Source organism: Pleurodeles waltl, chromosome 6 (assembly GCF_031143425.1).
Source record: "Pleurodeles waltl isolate 20211129_DDA chromosome 6, aPleWal1.hap1.20221129, whole genome shotgun sequence".
NCBI classification, from domain to species: Eukaryota; Metazoa; Chordata; class Amphibia; order Caudata; family Salamandridae; genus Pleurodeles; species Pleurodeles waltl.
The window spans coordinates 329,510,259-329,530,957 of NC_090445.1; the positions used below are offsets into that span (position 1 = coordinate 329,510,259).

A 20,699-nucleotide genomic window follows, 5' to 3' on the forward strand; every position below is an offset into this window, starting at 1 on the left:
GTCCCCCTTCCGCAAACTGACACTAACTTCTTGTGCTATAGTTTCCATAAAAGCTGAACAGGCCATATGCCTACTTCTTGCCACCATTACTTTGTTACACCCTTTTGGCTTTTTTCTTTTTTTTTATACCCCCAAACTCTATACCTCCCCCTGCCCAGCCCCCACCAATGCCACCCTACCCCGACCATTCCCACCCCTCCGCTCTCAGCCCCACCCCCCCACCCAAGCTCTTCCACCTTCCACCCCTGAGAAGCAATCAGACCGACCATTGGCCTGAGTTGATGGAAGTGTAACCTCTGACCCAAACCCTTAAACCATTAAAAAATCGCCCTAGAAATTAAAGAGAAAACCCCAAAGGTGCCCCAAGGGCCAGAGGCTTGACTCGCATGCGGTATTAAACTAAAGAAAGAAGAGAAACTGCCTAATTTAGTGCCCCCCCACCACCTGAACAAAGAGCCCAAAAACCAACTTCCGAGGATCCTGCATAGGCATAATCACAAATTAATACATATTTCCTGAAGAATGTCTTTTGCCTTGATCTCGGAAGTGAAAACTCTGGTTCGCTACCCCAATATCAATTTTAGCCAGGCCGGATTTAGCAAAAAGGCCTGGGCTCCTTTCTCTTGAAAGGGCTTAATGAGCTGCCGAAGCTGCCAGCGCCTTTTAACTATTACATGATAAAAGACAGGCCTAACAAAAAAGGCACATTCCCCCTCCGTGCGTTTCACCTCTGGCCTGGCCTTTTCAAACATTGCCAGTCTCAGAAGAAAGTTCCCCATTTACACTGGGATAGCTCTAGGTTTTCCATCAACCCTGGCTAGCGCCTTCTGAACCATTGGTACGCGAGGTGCCCTTTGAGCCTCTTGAGCCCAGTTCCAGCATTCCAGATCTAGGAATCCTTGGCAAAACAGGTGCACTATGTAGGACCATATGTCTGCACCTTCCCTGTCTTCGTGGACCCCAAGCACCCATAAATTGTTACGCCTTTGCACGTTTTCTTGATCCTCCAACTTCCATTGTATATCAACTAGTTGAGACTCCTGTGCTTTGAACTGACCCATAGCCCCTGCCGCATCTACTTCTAAGACAGCCGTTCTTGTCTCCAAATCTGTGATGCATTCAATAATAGTATTGTAGGCTTTGGCGACCTTACGGACCACTCCCTGTAATTTGTGAATGGCTACCTGCAACTGGTGGTCGTTGTCTCGGGTCTCCTCCCGGTGCACCATAATGCTTTGGAAAATAGTTTTGAGTACAGTAGGGCATGGGATGGGGGAATCACAAGGTCCATCCGGCCTGCCAGCTGTTCTGCTGCCCACCAGCTGTTCAGTGGGGGTGTAGACCCATTTTAAGTCCCTGGCACCCCTGGGTGTCTCCCCTGCTTGTTTAACCACTTTCCTGGCAGTAGGGAATGGTGGCACAACAGTCAGATCTTCTGAGATACCATTACTGCCGCTAACACTAGACCCATTGGAGGGGGTCTGATCATTCACCATCATCATGCAATTAGAAGAAATAATCATTGTTTTCAGGGTCAGAGCTTACAAGTAAGGCCGGGTTTCAGGCAGTCCTGTCTAGCCCCAACCGGGAGGTCTGTTAGTTGTGGCCAAAAGAGTTCCCTCAAAAGGAGGTACCTGCAGTGCTGTGGGGTCCTCAGGGATGCTCTCTCCCTCCCTGCTATATGAGCTACAATCCTCCACCACTGCCCCCTCTACGTGCCCTCCGAGAACAGTGGGCTCTGAGCCATCATCCGGGGTATGTGCTTGTCTGGAAGAGCCAGGTGAGACTGCCGCCACTCCCCCAATTCACATGAGGGGAGGGGTGACGACAGCAACCAAGCCAATACTCTATGGCTGGCAATCAACCAGATAACCATCAGCTTTCACAGTAGCATGTTTGTGATCTCCACCCGGGGAGCCCCCCCTCCAGTTCCAATGCCGCTGGGGAACTCCTTGCTGTAGCACTGAAGGCCTGAAGAAGCTTGAGGACAGTCCCCGCTGGCTTCAGTGTATGAGCCGAACTGCTCTTGCCTTTCACCCCGCTGCGGGCAGGCGCCTCCCGCCCTACCATGTAGTGCTGCTGGAAATCAAGCCAGCCCCAGTGCCTGCTGAACTCATCTAGGAGGAAGCTGCAGGGGCCTTCTGCTCCAGGGAGCTAGAGGAGCTTGACCCACCACTGGCGATTTTCGGCTGCATACTCGCTTGGAAATCGCGACTGCTGCAGGCGCTCAGAGAGCTTTGGAACCCAGAAGGCAGCCAGCCACCAAAGGGAGGGTAATAACTTTTTTTTCCGAGACAAAGTATTGGTTTTTGGCAAGCTGCAAAGAATCAGAAACAAAGTAGCTGCCTGCAGAAACACTGACGCAGTCACCAGCATTCTCCTCTGAGTGCTTCACCGTACCACTATTCCGTGCCTGGTCTGGTTAGAGGAATGCCAACCGGCCGCATCAAGCGGCCGCCATCTTGCTTCTCTCTTGCAGTCAGGAGAAAGATAGTCAAAGAAGGGTTAGAGGACATGTCGCTGCCTTCAGATGGAAGGCTACTGCAGGGAATACTTGATGGCCTCAACTGCAAAGCATGGCTCCACTGTCTACCAGGCTCACCTCAGCATCTTGCTTTGGTAGAACTGTGGTACATTCACAACTTATCTATGGAAAAAGGCAGCAATATAAACCTTTTAAATTCTCTCCTGTGTGGGCAAGGGTTGCCACCTTTCTCAGAGAAAAATAGCAGCCATTGGTGTTTTTTTTTGGGGGGTGGGGGATTCTGAAATGACCAGGGGCTGGTACTTGAACAATAGGTTGTGTAAAAGCATCTGCCTTCTTTTTAACACAGCACTAATGTCTACATTTATTTTAAAAACATTTAAGAATAGTCTAGAAGCATCAACCTTCTTTTAAATTGTTTTCAGCTTGTATGTTGCTTTAAGATTATTTTTCATTAAGGAAAAATGCCAGATTTTAATAATTTTCTAGATTTTTTTACCTTTTATTGCATGAAAATGCCAGTTATGCCAGAAAAATAGTGGGCAGGGAGCAACACTAATAAAGTATAGTGAAGACGGTAAAGGTAGTGACACGGACTGGAATACAGTTCCTAGCAGCTTTTGTTGTTTCCTGTATGCAAAGCAGTAAGGTTGGAACCTCCTCTATTTACAACACAAGCAGTGCTTAATTTGTGCCAATGTTTCCCGATACTTAGCACTGACACCTATTTGTAAACACCAATACTAATTTATGACATTCTACCACATGATGGCGCAGTCTGTCCATTTTTGAGTAGCGATCATAAACAACGTGTTCAATATTTTTAAAAATAATAATACACTTGTATTGTGCGATAGCATTTGTCACTGCTGCCAGGGACAGTGGGACTAGTACCACCTATGGTGGCGTCCTGAGCGATACATCGGGCTCTGACACTTACGTTTTTTACAAATGAAGTACTGAACACAAGCATCTTACCTCGGCCTAGTAAAGGGAATCTGTGCTTCATTACACTGAGCTCTGTCTCTCCCTCAGCAGCAGAAGCATTCTCTCCACAAAACTCCCGAGACTCCGAGGTGATTCCCTTGAACTGATTCCTGTTTCAAGAGATCAAAGCACATTAGAAACGAGCATAAAGGGCACTTGCAGAACACCACGAGCTTTACAATTAACTCTAGGCCACGCCATTTGTTATCACACAGAAGAAGAAACAACAAGCCAATAGGTCATGTCTGTGCAGCAAGGAAACATCTCCAAGCCACCTTTGCACGTAGTACCCTAGATCTGCCAACTTTGCATGTTGTGTCCTAGGTCTGATAACTTTTAATATACGTTCCTCATAATGACAAACTGAGGGATTTGGAACTTTGGTGTGGATAATAGGACTTCAGCAACCACACACCTATGCTGCCTAGTCGACGCGACCTAAAAATCAGAGCACGAACATGAGAAAAAGAAGATTTACAAGTTACTGCTGGACAAGATGATAGCATTAGAACACAGGAAATAGGCCTTACTGAGAAAACGTGGTAGAACTGGAATATGTTGCAAATCAAGAGATAAATTCAAATTATGAAGTCCAAAGAAGGTTCAAATAATAACTTCCTAGATATGGAATCCCATTGATCCATAATAATGTCTGAAAATAATCCTTGACGAGCACCCACCCCCGCACACTAGGGCTCCTCAAGGCAGGCACGTTCTATGTCATGCAAGGTTAACCATAGATCGTGTGACAAATTTTCACACCTGCATCTGCAGTCCTCTTACAACGCCAGTGCATACATTGTGGATGGTGACGAGAATAATCTGGGACACTCGCAGCCATCTAGAATAGTGCAGGTTTTAGTTCCCGAAGTCTAATATTCTTAACCTCACCCTCCCTGAGGAAGACCAGGCCCACTTGGAACACCTCCTCCCCTTCACTTGAGCAGCTCAGGGTGTGAGTTACCTGGGCTTCCGGATACTCCCGACACCAGGCCAAACCGCTGAAAGCAACTATGCAAAGCTCCTGGCCACTACCAGATCTGACCTCCCTTCCTCGAAGAGATTCTCTCTCCTGTAGCTTGGGAGGCTGACACGGGTTAAGATGACCCTTCTACTGAAGTTTCTATACGGAATGTACACTCTACCGCTGCAGCCCTCCCACATGTCCTCAGCAAGTTGTGGCACTTCATCAATGACTTTATCTGGGGTGGAAAAAAGGCACGTGTTGTGAAGAAGCAGGCTTACCTGGCATCCTCAGAGGGTGGATTGGGCATGCCTCACTTAAGATACTACCAGGCGGCCCAACTCCGCTACATGGTGGAATGGGCTAGGCCGTACATGGAGAAACACTGGTGCTTCATAGTGCAAGCAGTGGCCGGCATATACATCTGGAATATACCATGGCTGCCTAAACCCTATGCTCGTCAGGAGTGTATATCTCCCCAGTGACTTGTGCCACGTTAGGGGTCTGGGACACAGTACAAAACCGGTACAAATTTTCCACACGCATATCCCCTCTGACCCTGTTTATAGATAACCCTGACTTTCCCACAGCAGAACAGGGCCCTTCCTTTGCATCCTGGCAGGCTGCCGGCTGCAAAAGTTTGGGAGATCTATTTGAAGCCTTTGGGATCATGGATTTTGCACAGCTCCAATCTAATTATGCTGATCATTGCTGTCAGAAGGGATAGGGTGAAAAGAGAGGACTGGATAATGTGAGATTAAAAATAACTATAAGTACCAAAAAGGGAATCTTTAATCATTGTATGGGTAGGAACCTCTGTCAAGATTAAAAACAGATAGAGGCGACATAACAGGTATAAAGGCCTAATTCCCCGCAGGTGCAAACATATCCTCTACTCTTCATATAAAGATGGAGGAAAATACTAATGTCGGGTGTGACTACTTATCTACTCTCCAGATATTATGGTCAACATGTTTCTTGCCCTAACCATCCCTACGGATCAAATGACCTAAAAGTACCCAGTCCTCACTAAGAAGGTATTTATACTCCTCTTGTGTATAACACAATGGTAATTATTTCTTGTAAATAGGGAAACTATCTCACTCTAAGTGATGATGCTCCTAGATACAGGCACGGGCCCCTTGGAGGCACACGGATGCTGCTACCCCCAGCTCCAAAGTTGTGCGTCTTCATGGAGTAGTGGTCTCTCCTATTACCGCTGGCTGGCTGCCATGATACGTGTGGATACCGATACGTGTGGCCGTACCCGTTATCCACACGTATCATGGCAGCCAGGTGTCCCTTGGGATAAACTGCATGTGCCTATCGTTGGTACAAATTTGTAGCTTGGTGTGGCACTCACCAGATAGATCCCCTCCAGGCGAAGTTATCTGGTGTTTTGGTATTTGTTTTTGCCCTCACCCAGTAAGACTTTGCTTTGGGGACTATTAAAGGGTATCTGTCAGCTTTTCTGCCTTTTCTGTGATTGCTAGATCAGTCTTCATTGTTTAATTGACCATTTGTTCTGAGTTTTTTAAAATGGGTACATCTGTTTCCTCCCTTCCCCTTTGACATGCCCCATTGGGATCTTAATTGGTCCTTACGTTCCTGATGTGCACTGCCTATGAGCTGCTCCACAGCTACCCCTTGTGGCTTCTCACCCTCAAGACTGTGGGCCTGAGTTACAGTTTGATGAATGGGGATACTCCGTCACAAACATGATGGATATCCCGTCCTCATTATTATGATTCCTTTATATTCTGTGGAAATCATAATATGGTGGATGGGATATCCGTCAGATTTGTGATGGAGTAACCCATCTGCCAAACTCTAAATCAGGCCCTGTGTTTCTGGTCACCATTGGTGTGGTGGGTGAGTGAGTTGGAAGCTCTCCGTGTGAACCTGATGTACACCACCTGTTTCCCAGACAAACTGGTTCTGCGGAGTTCAGCATCATTCTTACCAAATTTTGTAACTGCCGTTCCACTTTGGTTAAACCATTACCCTGCCGGCATTCTGTGCTCCACCCCACCCCTCTAATGAAAAGAGACTCTATTGCTTGGACACCAAGACAGTGCTGAGCTTTTATACAGATCACACCAAGGAACACCGGGTGGACGATCAGCCCTTTATGGTATTTTGTAGAGTAAAAAAAGGTAAGGTGGTGCAGAAGAAAACCACCTCCCACTTGATCATGCTCTGCCCTAAAATCTGCTACAGACTGGCTAAAAATGAGCCTCCGGAAGGACTGTGTTCTCATTCTACCAGGGCCAAGGCTGCTACTACTGCTTTAACACATGGAGTGCCTGTCTTATAGATTTGCTAGACGGCAACATGGGCATCCCTCCACACGTTTCAGAAACACTATTGCCTGCACAGTCAGGTCTGCTTAAAAGGGCATTTTACATGCTCGGCTCTACAGGATTTTCTGGTTTGAGTCCATTCACAGAGCCACCTGTAATTAGCTACTATTTAGGTATCTATTTTAAAGGTGAGGAATCTGTGGCTAGGAGTTTCTATCATGTTACTTACCTTTGGTAACGCTCTTTCTGGTAGAGGCTCTATCTAATCACAGATTCCTCACCAACCCTCCTATCCTTTCTGTTCTGTTATTGGACTCTACCCTTAAATAAGATAACAAGTCTATGAATCAACACTCTGATCACATCAGTGTGCTTTAGGGGCTCTGCATCTGGAGGCCGGAACACTTGAAAGCAACTGACATCAATATGTGGAAGAGGGGCCTTCATAGTCTCTGCACGTCATTTCTGGAGTGGAACAGTGTCAGTGTCCAGCCACACAGCGCCTCCTACCGCAGCACAGAGGTACTACTGAAAAGTTTGCACATCCAGTTTGTTGCCTAGGGAATGCTCAAAAGGTGAGGAATAGGCATCTAGAGCTTTACCAAAGGTAAGTAACTTGTTATATAACCTCCTCAACAGTCGGTACCAAATGCAAAAAAAATTTGACATTCTCTAATTGTTTTTCCCAAATTTGGTGCAGGGTGGTTGTAGAGTAAAGTATAAGTGAAGTCCCGAAAAATTATGTTTTTATTTTTGAACCACCCCAGGGAATTGTCTTTGTGAATTGCCCAAAAACTTAATAAAAGGATCCCAGATTAGGCCTTGAAGTATTGTGTAGCTTTATTCCTTGCCTTTTGCTTACTTTCCCACCTGCTATGTTGGACAGATATGCAAACATGGATTATTAATGCATATTAGTGCAATGTGTATTTGTCTGATGGATGTTTCCATTGGCTGACAAGCTACATGGTTAATGTATAGCAATCTCGCTAGGCAAATCATAAGCTGGGCGAACGGAATTCATAATAGTGGCATTTTATGTGCGACCCATACATTGACAGTGATACGCCAACAGCATTACAACCATTAAATACTTAGAGCAGCAACAGGCAAACACCTCTGAATTAACAGAATATGTGACCATGTGAACATAAGCATGCTGCAACTAAGGAAGCGTGGAATAAAGTCAGCATGATCGTTGTCATGCTGCCTGCTTGGTGTAATTAATATGATCAAATAGAAATAGAAAGAAAAGGATTACAGCAAAACAATAATCACAAACTCTTGACAGACAACATAAAATGAGAGCCTTGCACTCATATGTGGACCTTGGTACAGGGCGTCCAAGGACGTGTAGAAAATGCTTGCCATTCATTCAGTGCCTTTTGGTATAATTATCATCACCTATGAGGCAAAAAAAGTTGTGAAACAATGGGGCAATATAAAAAGTAAGGTGTCCTGGTGCACTGAAACTGTTGAGCCCAGCCACCCACATATATACTACATCTAAGTATCATGGTTTTACAAGTTCAGGGATGTAAAAGCTGGACACAGGGGTAGTCAAAGAACGCACAACTTATGGTCAGAGGCTCTCGAACGTCATCAAATACCATTCCTTGTAGACAGTGGGTGCAGGAAAATGCTGTGTGGTATATCACATAAAACATTTAAAATTCACTGTTAAAACTTTAGCAAAAATCTTAGAAAGGTTACGTTGAAAGCAGTTGCGAAATGTTGTCAGACAAATCATAAATAACCTTGATATCCTATGCAGGGACATGAACAGTGCATTTTAGGGGCAGGAGTTGAGGGTGTGTAAATACCTTGCCTGCTGTTTTTAGATTTTGTGTCACTGACCCAATGTTTTAACAACCCATGCTTTTTGACTGATATTTAAAGAAAATATTTTTCTGATAGAGACTCTAACCTAAGATTCCTTCCCTTAGAATATTCCCCAGGCATCAGACTAGATATGGACAATCTTGAACAGTACCTCTGCACAATGGCAGGTGGAGCCAGTGGCTCCGCATCGACTTTGTCCTTTTTGGAAGTAAAGTGGGCTGTGTCTATATAGGTGCCACCTGGGCGTGGTGACGCTAGTCTCTTTCTTTCTATGTCAACAGTGTGGATCCTGAGAGCTACCTCTGTCATTTTTTCATTACCATTTCGACCTTTTTGTCAGCTTATTTTGAGATATTGCTCCCGGTGTGCTAGGGACATGTTACTTAACACACCTACAGGTTTTAAACCTTGTGCGGAATGTTACAGACAGATGTCGGTTTCTGATCCTCGCTTGGTTTGCCTTGGCGTCTGGGGTTCAGAGCATGACTCCAGGTCCTGCGTTGACTGTCGGTCGATGCACCCAAAGGCGATTCAGGGCCAAGCCATGAAACTCCTGGCAGCATGGCACAAGAAGGCACGACATTGTTTCCGGTCTCGATCCCAAGAGAGATCACTAGCCCAAGAGATATCTCTAGCCCAGTCACGGAGTTCGTCTCGCAGTTGGTCATCTTCAGAATTGAAGATGTCCTTAGTGAAGTTGGGTGAGTCCAAGCAGCACAAAAAGAAGTCGAAGCATTCTTTAACTTCCTCCTCTCTACCCATTCTTGTAGGCCCTGCTTCCACACTCCTCTTACTGAGCTGGAGGCTGGGTCCGCTCCACGCTTCCCTGAATTCCTGAAGCCTGATGGACCCCTGCCTAACTTAAGGAGTCCTTTCAGGCCATACACTCTATTTTTGGGCAACCTACTCCCTCAGGCATGCCCTCGGACCCCATGGAGTCAGGGTGTGCTCCAGCAGAAATACCACCCATGAGCATTCTCCCAATGCTGGCCGGGCCCCCTGGATCCGTCCTTGGATCCACATTGACTCTGGTGCCGAGACTTACACCTGAACATGTCCTGCTGACACAGCAACCGGCGTCACTGGCGGACCCCACAATGTAGAGCCCATTCTTCTGTACAACTCTTAGGTGATGCTGCTAAATGTCAACTCCTGCACTGATCGGCCCCGTCAGCCATCCAGTTCGGACAAGCTGCCTTTATCCCTTGATAGACTGAAATTGGATTTTGGCATTGGTGATGAATACGGCTTCCAGCTCCATGATCCATCTGATGAACTGGCTCACTCTTACAATAAAGACAACTGGTATGAGGGGTTGGAAGATGCCAGTTGACTGGACACGTCTCCAGATACTGGCCTGGTCTCAGCTCTGTGACCTGCTATGAAAGAAGGCACATCCTTCACCATGGTCATAAGGAGGGCAGCAGAGATCACTCCCATCCAGGTCAAGACCAACATCTTGACAGGTGCTTTAACCGGGGCTATCAGATGCAGAGCCCCTACTTCCCTGCAACAAAGCCCTAACAGGCATCGTTCTGGAGGCTTGTGCAAAGCACTACACAAGAGGATGAGTGACTAGGATGATTGCCAGTCACCACCACCCTACTCCTGGTGACCCAGCTTTCCTCACCGAGCACCCACCCCGAGAGCCTGTTGGTGCAGGCCTTGGCCGCCCAAGTCAATCCCAGCTTGTTCCCTATCATCCATCCAGACAGGAAATCAAAGAGGCTGGTCTTGAGGAAGAGGGTTCTCTTTCACCAGCCGGTCGGTAAACACCACATACTTATTGGGCTGGTACACCCACGCCTTATGGGACATAGTTGTGCAAGTGCCACTCATGGTCTCGGAGGAGGTCTGAGCTATTGTGAACCAGGCCCAAGTTGACCATCCATATGGGTTACACGTCACTCCCTCACAGGGCAGGGCCATCGCCTCCACTGTGGCATTTGCTGCCATGCCGGGCTGAGATAAAATGGCTTCTTGGGAGATGTCCATTTGTCACTGATAGACATGACCTTCGATGTCCGATACAGCACTTGAGCGATTTAAGGACAGTCAGGTCACTGCCAGGACTTTGGGATCCACCCTGCCACCACACCCACTGCACTCTTTCGTCTCTTCTTTGCTATGGTAAGAGCTCTCAGTTGCGTCCACAATATCAGCCATTCCCCGAAGATCATCAGGGTTCCTAGGCTTTACGTGACTGTGGATGACGTTCCAAAGAGGATGTGGGACTCAGAGTCGGCGCACTGTCCAATCCCCTGTTCCTCCAGCTGCCGCAGCCTCCAAGCCTCTTTAGCACAGTCATTCTGTTAGCAGCAGGATCAGGCATCACCTGCTCCAATGGTGAGCTATAACATCAGACAAGTGGGTGATTCGTATTCTCCAAATGGGTTACTTTCTTCCATTTCTGGAAACCCAGCCACCTTTGCAACTTGTTTCAGATTGACCGACGGAGGAACACCTCTCCTTGCTGTGTCAAGAGGTACAGGCTCTTTTAGCCAAAAGAGTCTTCAAGAGGATAACTGTATCAGAAGTAGGCCATGGCTACTATTACGCTACTTTCTGGTGCTGAAAAAGGACGGAGGCCTCTGTCCACTGAAAAAAAGATGGCAGCCTCTTCAACACCTTCCTATGAAAAGAGAAATTTAAAAAGCTCACAGTGGCCCACGTCTTGGCTGCCGTGGATCCCAAAGCCTGGATGGTAGTGTTGGACATCCAGGATGCTTACTTCCAAATGTCAGTCCTGCAGGCCCATGGCCAGAGTGAGGCAAGAGCTTTTCCCGTTCACTGTGCTCTAATTTGGTCTCACCAGTGCACCTCAGGTGTTCATGAAAGTGGTGACAGTGATTGCAGCACATTGTTGGAGGTCAGAGATCCCAGTATTCTCCTACCTCAACAATTGGCTACTAAAGGTGGGCTCTCCCCAGGCAGTTGTCACCTACCTTCAGACTATTGCAAACCTCCTGCGTTTACTGGGGTTCACTATCAACACACCAAAGTCACACCTGATTTCTTCTTTAATGATCCCTTTCATCTGAGCCATTCTGGACACTGTGCAGTTCCTCGCTTATCTTGGAGCATAGAGTCTTGGGCATTTGGGTTATGATCCTCATCTTCAGCCTCAGTCTTGGAACTTGGTGCAACTGACTCAGAGGCAACTGTGTTTGATTGCCTCCTGAATCCTGCTGGTGAAACACAACAGATGGCACATGCAGGCTCTGTAGTGAGATCTGAAGTCCCAGTGGGCACAGCACCAGAGTAATCTCTCCAACCTGGTCCAGATTCCAAAGCAAACTGCAAAAGATCTGCAGTGATGGTTGACGAACCGCAGTAGGGTAATCAGCAGACCCCAATTCCTTCCCCACCAAGAGCTGGTGGTGATGACTGATGTATCTCTTTTGGGCTGGGGTGGCCATCTGGGAGAGGTATAAATCAGAAGACTCTAGTCTCCGGTAGAGTCTCTACTCCAAGTCAGTATGCTGGATCTTGGGGCCATCCACTTGGCATTAAAAGCATTTCTCCCATCACTCAGGGGAAGACTGGTCCAGGAGTTCATGGACACTACCACTGCCTTGTGGTATTGCAACAAATTGCAACAAACAAGGCAAAGTGGGATTGCGGACCCTGCGCCATCAGGCCCTGCACCTCTGGACAAGGCTGGAGTCAGGACATCTTCATGGTCGTACGTCATCTGGTGGGATGTCTGAACATCAGGGCAGACAAACTCAGCCACTGGTATCTTTCTGAAAATTAATGGCATTTCCATCCAGACAGGTCGTGAGGTCTCTTTCAAGAACTGGGAGAGCCTCGGGTCAATCTGTTTGCCACCGCCAAGAACCCACAATGTCAGCAGTTTTGCAAGCTGGAGTTTCTAAAGTGGCTCTCAATTTGAGAAGCGTTCCTTTTAGAATAGAACTCAGTACACCTGAACACAATTCAGCTGATACCTCTCCTGCCCTGCGTTCTCATAAAGTTCAGAACCGACTGAACCCATGTCATCCTTGTGGCTCTGGTTTGGACAAAGCAAAGAGAGTGTGGTACCTAGTATAACTGGGCAAGAGCATTTGTCCTCCGATCAGGTGACCCCTTCTGGCGTATCTCCTGTCATAGCAACAGGGCAGAGTCTTGCACCTGAACCTGTGCACTTTCCACCTTCTTGCTTGGCGGTTGAGAAGTGACTGTTGAGTGTCTTTAATCTTCCTTCTGAAACCTGTGTTTATTCTGACAGCCGGGCGTCCTTTGAAAAGGAACATATACGCCAGCTTTTGGGACAAGTTTATTACTTTGTGGTACTCACAACAAGTTGACCCACTTTTTGCCTCTTTGTCAGAGATGGCTGCTGATTGTGTTGTCTTTGGTCCAGCAAGGCCTTGCCCTGGGTACTGTTAAAGGTTACCTGTCTGCCATTTTGGCTTTTTTTGTTGTTGCAGCATCAACCCTCTTTTTTTAAGTCACCCATTGTGACACATTTCCTTAAGGGCTTACAGATTCTGTCCCACCTAACACTTTTGTTATGCCCCAGTGCGACCTTGATTTGGTTCTTACTTTTCTGTGTTCTCCCTTTGAGCCCATGCACAGCTGCCCTTTGAGGCTTCTGACACTTAAGGCAGGCTTCTTAGTGGCAATTACATCTTGCAGGAGGTGAGCAAGCTTCAAACTCTTTCTATTTACCCCCCATACACCAGATGCTACCCAAACAAGCGGGTCTTTGGACTTGTACCTCCTTCTTACCAAAAGTAGTGACCCCCTTCCATGTCGGTCAGAACATCACACTGCTGACATTTTTCTCTCCACTTCATCTTTCAAAGACAGAGTAGAGGCTCCCTTGTTGAGACCCAAAAAGAGCCCTCTCCTTGATTGCACCAGAGAATACTGGGTGGACAATCATCTCTTTATTAGATTTTCTGGAACGAAAAAAGGCAAGGTGGTGCAGAAACTGGCCGTCTCTCTATGGATTGTACTCTGCATCAAAACCTGTTATGCACTAGCCAAAAAGCAGCCTCCTGAAGGCGTGCTGGCTCATTCCATTAGAACCATAACTGCTACTACTGTGCTTGTATGTGGCGTGACTGCACTTGACATCCGTCAGGCTGCTATGTGGGCGCCATGCCACATGTTACAAAGTGTTTACAAAGCACTACAGCCTTGACAGTCAGTTCCGTTGGGATGGGCATTTTGCGCGTTCAGTCAGACGGGACTTTTTGGTCTAAGCCAAGTTGCAGACCCACTCTTGAGAAGGTATTGTTTTGACATCAATTCTGAGGTGAGAAATCGGAGGTTAGAAGCATTTATCAGCAAAACAAGTTGCTTACCTTTGGTGTTGCTTTTTCTGGTAGAGACTATCTAACCATAGATTCCTCACCAACCCTCTGATACTACTCGTTCTACGAACTTGTTCTTCACCTAAAAGATCCCATTAAATTGTGTACACTGGTCAGAAATCAGTGTGACGTGGCACTGCATTTTTGGCGCGGAAATAGTCACAAAAGAAACTGATGGCCCCACACTGGGTGCCACGCATGTCCCTTTACAAGTAGATGACGTCTGAGTCACCAACGCCACCTGCCGTTATGCAGAGGCACTGCTCAACATTTTCCGGATCCACGCTAAAGCCAGGGAAATATTCTAAAGTGAGGAATCTGTGTTAGATTGTCTCTAGCAGAAAAGGCATTACTAAAGGTAAGTAACTTGTTCGTTAAAGCGAAGTAATTGTTATATACGCGGGTGAAAAAAAAAGTTATTTTGTGTGAAAAAAAGTTTATATATATATATATATATATATATATATATATATATATATATATATATATATATATATATATAGCCATTCCCTCAAAGAACCTCAGTTGAAGAGGTTTTATAGCTATGATAGAAAACATAAACACCACTGAAATTCAACAGTTAATGTATGCTTGTGACCGATACTTACCCTGTACCACACAGACTGCTCATCACTCTATACATGATGACAGTGTTGATGATGTCACTGTTGACATCACATTACTGTTAACATAATTTTGTGAAGCTGCTCTGGGTATAATGAGTGGCCGGCTTGACCCTGGGACTGAAGGCTGCTGTAGGTAGTGAAAGGATATGCCCAATTGGCTCGGGAGGACGAATGCTAAGATCATGGTCTTTAGGAAGCCCAAGCCCAACATCCCCAAAACACTGTACACCTTCAATGGTTGCACACAGTACACTGCACCCAGAGCACTCTGGGAACATCTACGAGTTGCACAAAGAAAGCCCTAGGAAACGGTTGCAGAGCGTAGGGCCTGCACCTGAAGTTCCTGGGCTTCAATGATGTTTTTGGATATATCATTGAAGACATCACACATACCATCACTTACACAATATGTAAAGTCATTAGCACTTATGGTTGTGCGGACCAGCACGACTGGCAAAGTCCATTGTTTTTTTTGTTTTGTTTTTACGTTCCATCCCCCCCCCCCCCCCTCCCGCCCCTCCTCCGCCCACCCCCTCCCCCACGGGCCATAAGTAGAGGTTTCAAACCAGGCTTCCGCCAGTCCACAACTGCATGAAGACAAACTGGCTGAAACTCGACCCCATTCTGGCTGTTGCCCCCTCCAGTGGGAGACGTGTGCACATGTATCCTTGTCCTTCTTCTGGACAGTGCTCGGATCTTGGATTCCCAGAGATAAACACGTTTACATCCCAATGTCCACCTGTTCGCCCAGTTAAAGGTACTTTGGCAAGCGGTGTTGTATCTAACCACGGAAGGTCAAGCATTGGCAGTGTAAAAATCATGTGTTTAGTCTTAGTGAGCAACCAGTCGAATCTGAACGTGACGCAAAGCAGCTGAAGCAATTTCACTGGCAGCCAATAAAAACGTATGCCACTTTAATCGCCTGTGTCTAGTTCACTGAACAATGTAAGTGATCATTCTCCATCCTCTCAGAGGCCCATGCCTTGTAAGCACTCTATACAGACCCCTTCTTCCCAGAAGCTTTTGTACACGTCGACGAGGTATAGCATGTACCCTTTTACAGTGCCCCGAGCTGGACGGCCAGGTGTCTCTCAGAAGGGGACACTCGTCTTATGCCAGCAGTCTCTAGAACAGCACTGAAGAGGTGCCCTTTTCATACTCCAGACCATCTTGTGCCTGTGGCTGAGTCTTCACTCGAGCATTCTGCGGATACCGGGGGAAGGCTCTTGTATTTCTCATGGTACCACCTGAAGCAAGCATTGGCAAAGCCAGGAGGTCTCACCTTTGTGACTTTTTCGCTTTGCCAATGGTTCTTAATCAAGCTGCACAGCATCCCTAATGCTGTGCAACCCAGTAGAAGGAAGTGGGTGGGCACTATGTTCTTGGTAAGCCACAATACACCTCACAACAGTGTCTGCGCCTTCTAGAGGCTCGATTTAAGAAACGGATTGCTTTGTAAAGAATGGTTTGCATCTAGTTTTTTGTCAAAGCTACTGAAGCAGCATGTGATCTGGAGTGAAGCTAGTATTCCTTAAGGCAAGTGGTTGCGACACCAGTTGAATAAGTGGAAATTGACAAGGCTGACGTTCTGTAGTGGGCCGTATCTGATGTTCTGCAACACCCAGGGTCATCAACAGTGAACTCATTTAGTTGTGCAATCTACCACAACCTCATCTGCCCTGAGAAAAGTTGCTCAGCTGCCGCTCTATGCCTTACTTCCTGATGTGCAGAGCGTTTACTTGATAGGCATCTGGATGCAACAAAAAAAACGTTTTCAGGGTAAAGAGAATGAGATAATCCAGAAGTTCACAGAATCAGGACAAGGCAGCAGAACATTGGCTCCCACACCAGGTCAGCTGTAGAGATGTAGGAGCGACTGACCTTCTCAAGGACACGGCAGCACAAGAGACCCGTGAGAAGAAGTGAATACGCAAGGTTAATACTGCCCACCAGCCCATGGTGGCTCAGACCTTGTCTGCCGTGCACAACCCCGTTTAGCAGTGTAACTCAATATTATCAAAGACCCCGTCGATGGTATTTGAAGGAACCATGGTCTACTTCGGATATAAGACTAAATGAATGTGTGTATTTTCTGAACTTCTTGATATAGATTGTAAAACCTATGACTAACTGTCGCATACTAGAAGTAGCATGATTTATCATAGGTTTCACTTGCCTCAACAATGTAAGAATATTTCTTCCCATGGCAGGTGTCAATGAAAGCTCTTTTGAGAGGTCGGTGCGATATCAGATGACTTTTCACCAGAGTGCAGGGGGAATTTCATCTACTCTGTTTCCATTCCTACACCAGCTACTCAAGATAGCTTCACAAAATGACCTACCTGCTTCATATTATGTAAGGGGTGGTTACCTGTCTGGTTTATTCATACCGCCCTTTTCACACAAAATAGAAACAAAAGGGTGTTTATTAAACCCTCCAAGTCAATTGTGTCGACATGTTTCAGCACTGCTCAATGCCCTGCTGGGTGATGTGCTTTCATCGGGACTTGGTCCCACCTTACACTAATCCTAAATAAGTTTATGTGGTGTGAATGGAAGGACTAAAAAAGAATGCCACCCCTCTCAAGTTATGACAGGTACGGTGGAGCTGCAAGGCATCCAAAAAACCCGGTTCACTGATTGGAATCTTACGTGTAGAGCTCTCTTCTTCTCTGTGAGGGGCCCCTAGTGCCCGGCTTTAGTCTCACTCAGCACCTCCCACAGTCTATTACTCAATTCTGCTACGGGAAAAAGGGGCCTAGAGCATGCCTAAAAATAAATGAGGCCCTAAAGTTCTATGGTTGCTTTGGCTGGTGCCCTCTTGCGTTTTGCTGACATTTAAACAGGATTACGGATGCGATCTGCGCAGAAGCTACAGAGACACATTGGTAGCAACAAATGGGCCAGTTGTCTGACTTACTGTTGGCGTTTGAGTCAATGTGCCAAAAACCTATTCTATATACTCAAGGCAGCCAATGTTCAAAAGAACGAGGGCTTCGTTTTATATGCCATTCTATTCTCACCCTGGTGAATACTTTCATGGACAAAGAAAGGGCGTATGAATGACCTTTCAAGGGCATCACTTGCTAAACAAATTATGACTCGCTGGATTGTCACTTGCATCAACGAGTGTTTTTAATAGGCAGACAACATAAAGGCAATTCATTTTCCTCCAGAGGGCGCCAGTGCGCTTTCAACCAGAAGGAGGCCTGCGACCTCGGCTTTAATAAGAGGGTTTCCTTTACGGGAAATGAGCGAGGCAGCATTTTATTCTTCTCTGCAAACATATACAATAGTTTATTTACCTAGTTACAGATGCTAGAACAGAGGTTTGATTTGGTAGATCCGTGGTTTAATATATATGTGTGTGTGTGTGTGTGTGTGTGTGCGTGTGCGTGGGTGTGTGTACACGATGTGTTCCTCTGAACTATTCTAAACAAGGCCAGGGTGACATCCTGGGACTTATGAGGTGCTTCCCAGCATGATAAAAGATAACGAATCAGCAGCTGGGTCGCAATATCCGAACCAGCGGTACCAAGGTCCTCTAACTTTTAGTTCTAGAGAGCGCAGTGATGTGTTATAGCAAGCAGGAAATTCTACAGCCTGGATGGGACGTGTTCTAGACTGGAGTGATATGTCAGAGCCAAACATAAGAAGATATCTTCTAGTGCAAGGGTGATGTATCAGGGAGTGGCAGTAGGGGACATAATCCACTGTGGCAGTGATGTTTGATGGAGACTAGAAGATACATATATTCTAGAATGGAAGTGCTTCCGAGTGGGAGTAAGTCATTGTAGTGCGAGGGTGAGAGAGTGAAGGAAATAGACATTTTCCGGAACTTGCGACCCAGTCTCGAGCAACAGGAGACAGTACATCCTAAAGCGATGTGACCTCTTGAGGAACGGGAAGGGTATATGCCCATTCTGGGGTGGTGCATTACAAGGAGCTAAAAGTGGTATGTTGTATAGTAGGAAGTGATACGGAGAGAGCGATCTGTTGCAGAGAAGGTGCAGATGCATCATATAATACAGGGGTCACACCAGTGGTCGGTTCGAGGGCAAGAAGGGATGTCTGCCAGTGCAGTGGGGATGTAGACTGAAAGGGGACGACATAGTCTTGCATGAGTGATGTCGCGCAACGGGAGAGGATATATTCTATTGCAGGGGATGTGGAGATACGTAGGGATACGTTCTAGGAAGGGGCGGTATACAGTGAAGGGAGAAGTCTTCAAGAGCAGAGGTAGTGACTAACACGAGGAGGGTATATATGTCAGACCTAGAGTGATGTAGAGAAGAAAGAGGGGATATCTTCTAGAAAAGGAATGGTGTTAAGGGAAAGGATGTTTGTATGCTGGAGCCTGAGTGAAGGAGGGACCTATCCAGAGCAGGGGTGATGTGTAGCTCAAGAGGTGCATACTCTGGAGCAGGAGGATGTTGTAAAACAATGAGGGATATGTGGGAGGGCGTATATGGTGCATGTTGACAAGTGTGGATATATTTTAGAGTGGGAGTGATAGAGAATAATAATAATGGGATGCTATATATTGTAGAGCATGGATGATTTATAGGAACACACAAGCACATATATTCCAGAGCAGGGGTGATGTAGGGAGAGGAGAAGGAATATAGTCTTGAGTGGGATTGGTATAGAACAGTTACAGAGATAAATTCTTGGGCGGGCGAGATGTACAGAGACAAGAGAGTTTATAAATAGGATATTATAGAGAGACGGAGGATCTATAATAGAGCTACAGGAGGGGGTTATTCTAGATCAGGGGTAGTGTATAAAGACAGGAGTGGATGTGTTCTGGAGCCGGTGTAAAGTAGAGGAAAGGAAAAGGTATAGAGAAGGAATGATATACTCCTCACCTTCAAAGCACTACACAACGAGGCCCTGCCTACCTCAAAAGTCGCATCTCCTTCCACAAACCTTCTAGACCCCCCGCAGAGGCGCACCCCTACCTGCGCACATCCCTCGCATACACACAACCAGACCTGGGGTTGGGCGCTCTCCTACATCACTCCTACAGCGTGGAACAAGCTACTGCATCACACCAGAGCCTCTTCCTCGCTGTTCGAGCTCCGCAAGAAGTGGAACACTGGGCTCTTCCTTAAGCCCCTCCCACCACTCCGCGCTGCCAGCCCAGGGTGCTCTACGCTCACACCTGGTCAGCAGCAGGATACCATCCAGAGTTAGCGCGCTCTACAAATACACGTAACATAACATAGCGCAAACTATGCGGTATGTCCTATGGCAGGCCTGGTGATGTGTAGAGCAACAGAAGCAGGTGTATTCTAGCGTGTGAGTCACGCAGAGTACTCTTAGGCGATGTATTGAAAACAGAGGCAACATGACGTATTGGAGGGTTGCAGCAGTATCCCAGTTCACTGCAGCATGGCTCTCTTTGCACCGTTTATGAGTTCACAAGTGTTGTCAAAGATTTACAAACCCACAGATATAGCAACACTAGTTCCCTCCTCCTTCTCCATCCACTGTCTCTCTTCCTTGCCCTTTCCTTCTACTGCACTCCACCCAAATATTTTCAACCTCTCTCTCTCCCTCCACCCCCCTCCATTCATTCCTGCTCACCTTGTGTGGGAGAACACCTGCTGCGTCAGGCTGTGGCGCTTCATGTCCTCTCTCTACGCCCACTCCCTCTCGCGATAGGGGATGCTCTGCGAGTCTGGTTGGGGGCTGCAGCGGCTGCTCTCCCACCCCTCTTCCTACTGTTTCTTCATAACTCTGTGTGTGTATATATGTGTGTGTGTGTGTGTGTGTATATATATACATATATATATAGACCTCTCTCGCTTCCGCCCTTTCCCCTTCAATGCTTCTCCTATCTCATCCTAACGTGGCCTTCCCCCTCGCTCCCCTTCTCGCCTCTTATCTTCTCCTGCTTCTTTCCACCTCACCCCAGCCCTCTCTCCACTTCTCTCTCCTCACCCTCTTTCTGCTCCTCTCCCATCTTCTGCAATCTTTTCCCTTCCCTCCATATCCTCCACCTTTCCACATCCCCTTCTTTCCGATCCTCTTTATTGCCTCTTGGTCCTCTCCCCTTCCTACCCTCCACATTTTCAGTTAACCATTTATTTTGTTTCCTCTCCTCTTCCACTCAGCTCACCCATACCTCCCTTCTCGCTTCATCTCTTTTCTCTGGCCTTCTCG

General features: G+C 46.8%; 1 long non-coding RNA gene across 1 annotated transcript in view; it reads right to left on the minus strand.

Moving 5' to 3' along the window:
• The window catches only part of LOC138299693 (uncharacterized), a 331,880-nt gene extending 311,399 nt beyond the window's left edge, over positions 1-20,481 (minus strand). The window contains exons 1-2 of the long non-coding RNA XR_011204811.1: positions 20,121-20,481; positions 3,464-3,582 (exon numbers count right to left, since the gene is read on the minus strand). This is a non-coding gene — a long non-coding RNA (uncharacterized lncRNA). The remainder of the gene's footprint in view (positions 1-3,463; positions 3,583-20,120) is intronic.
• Between the last annotated feature and the right edge of the window lie 218 nt (positions 20,482-20,699).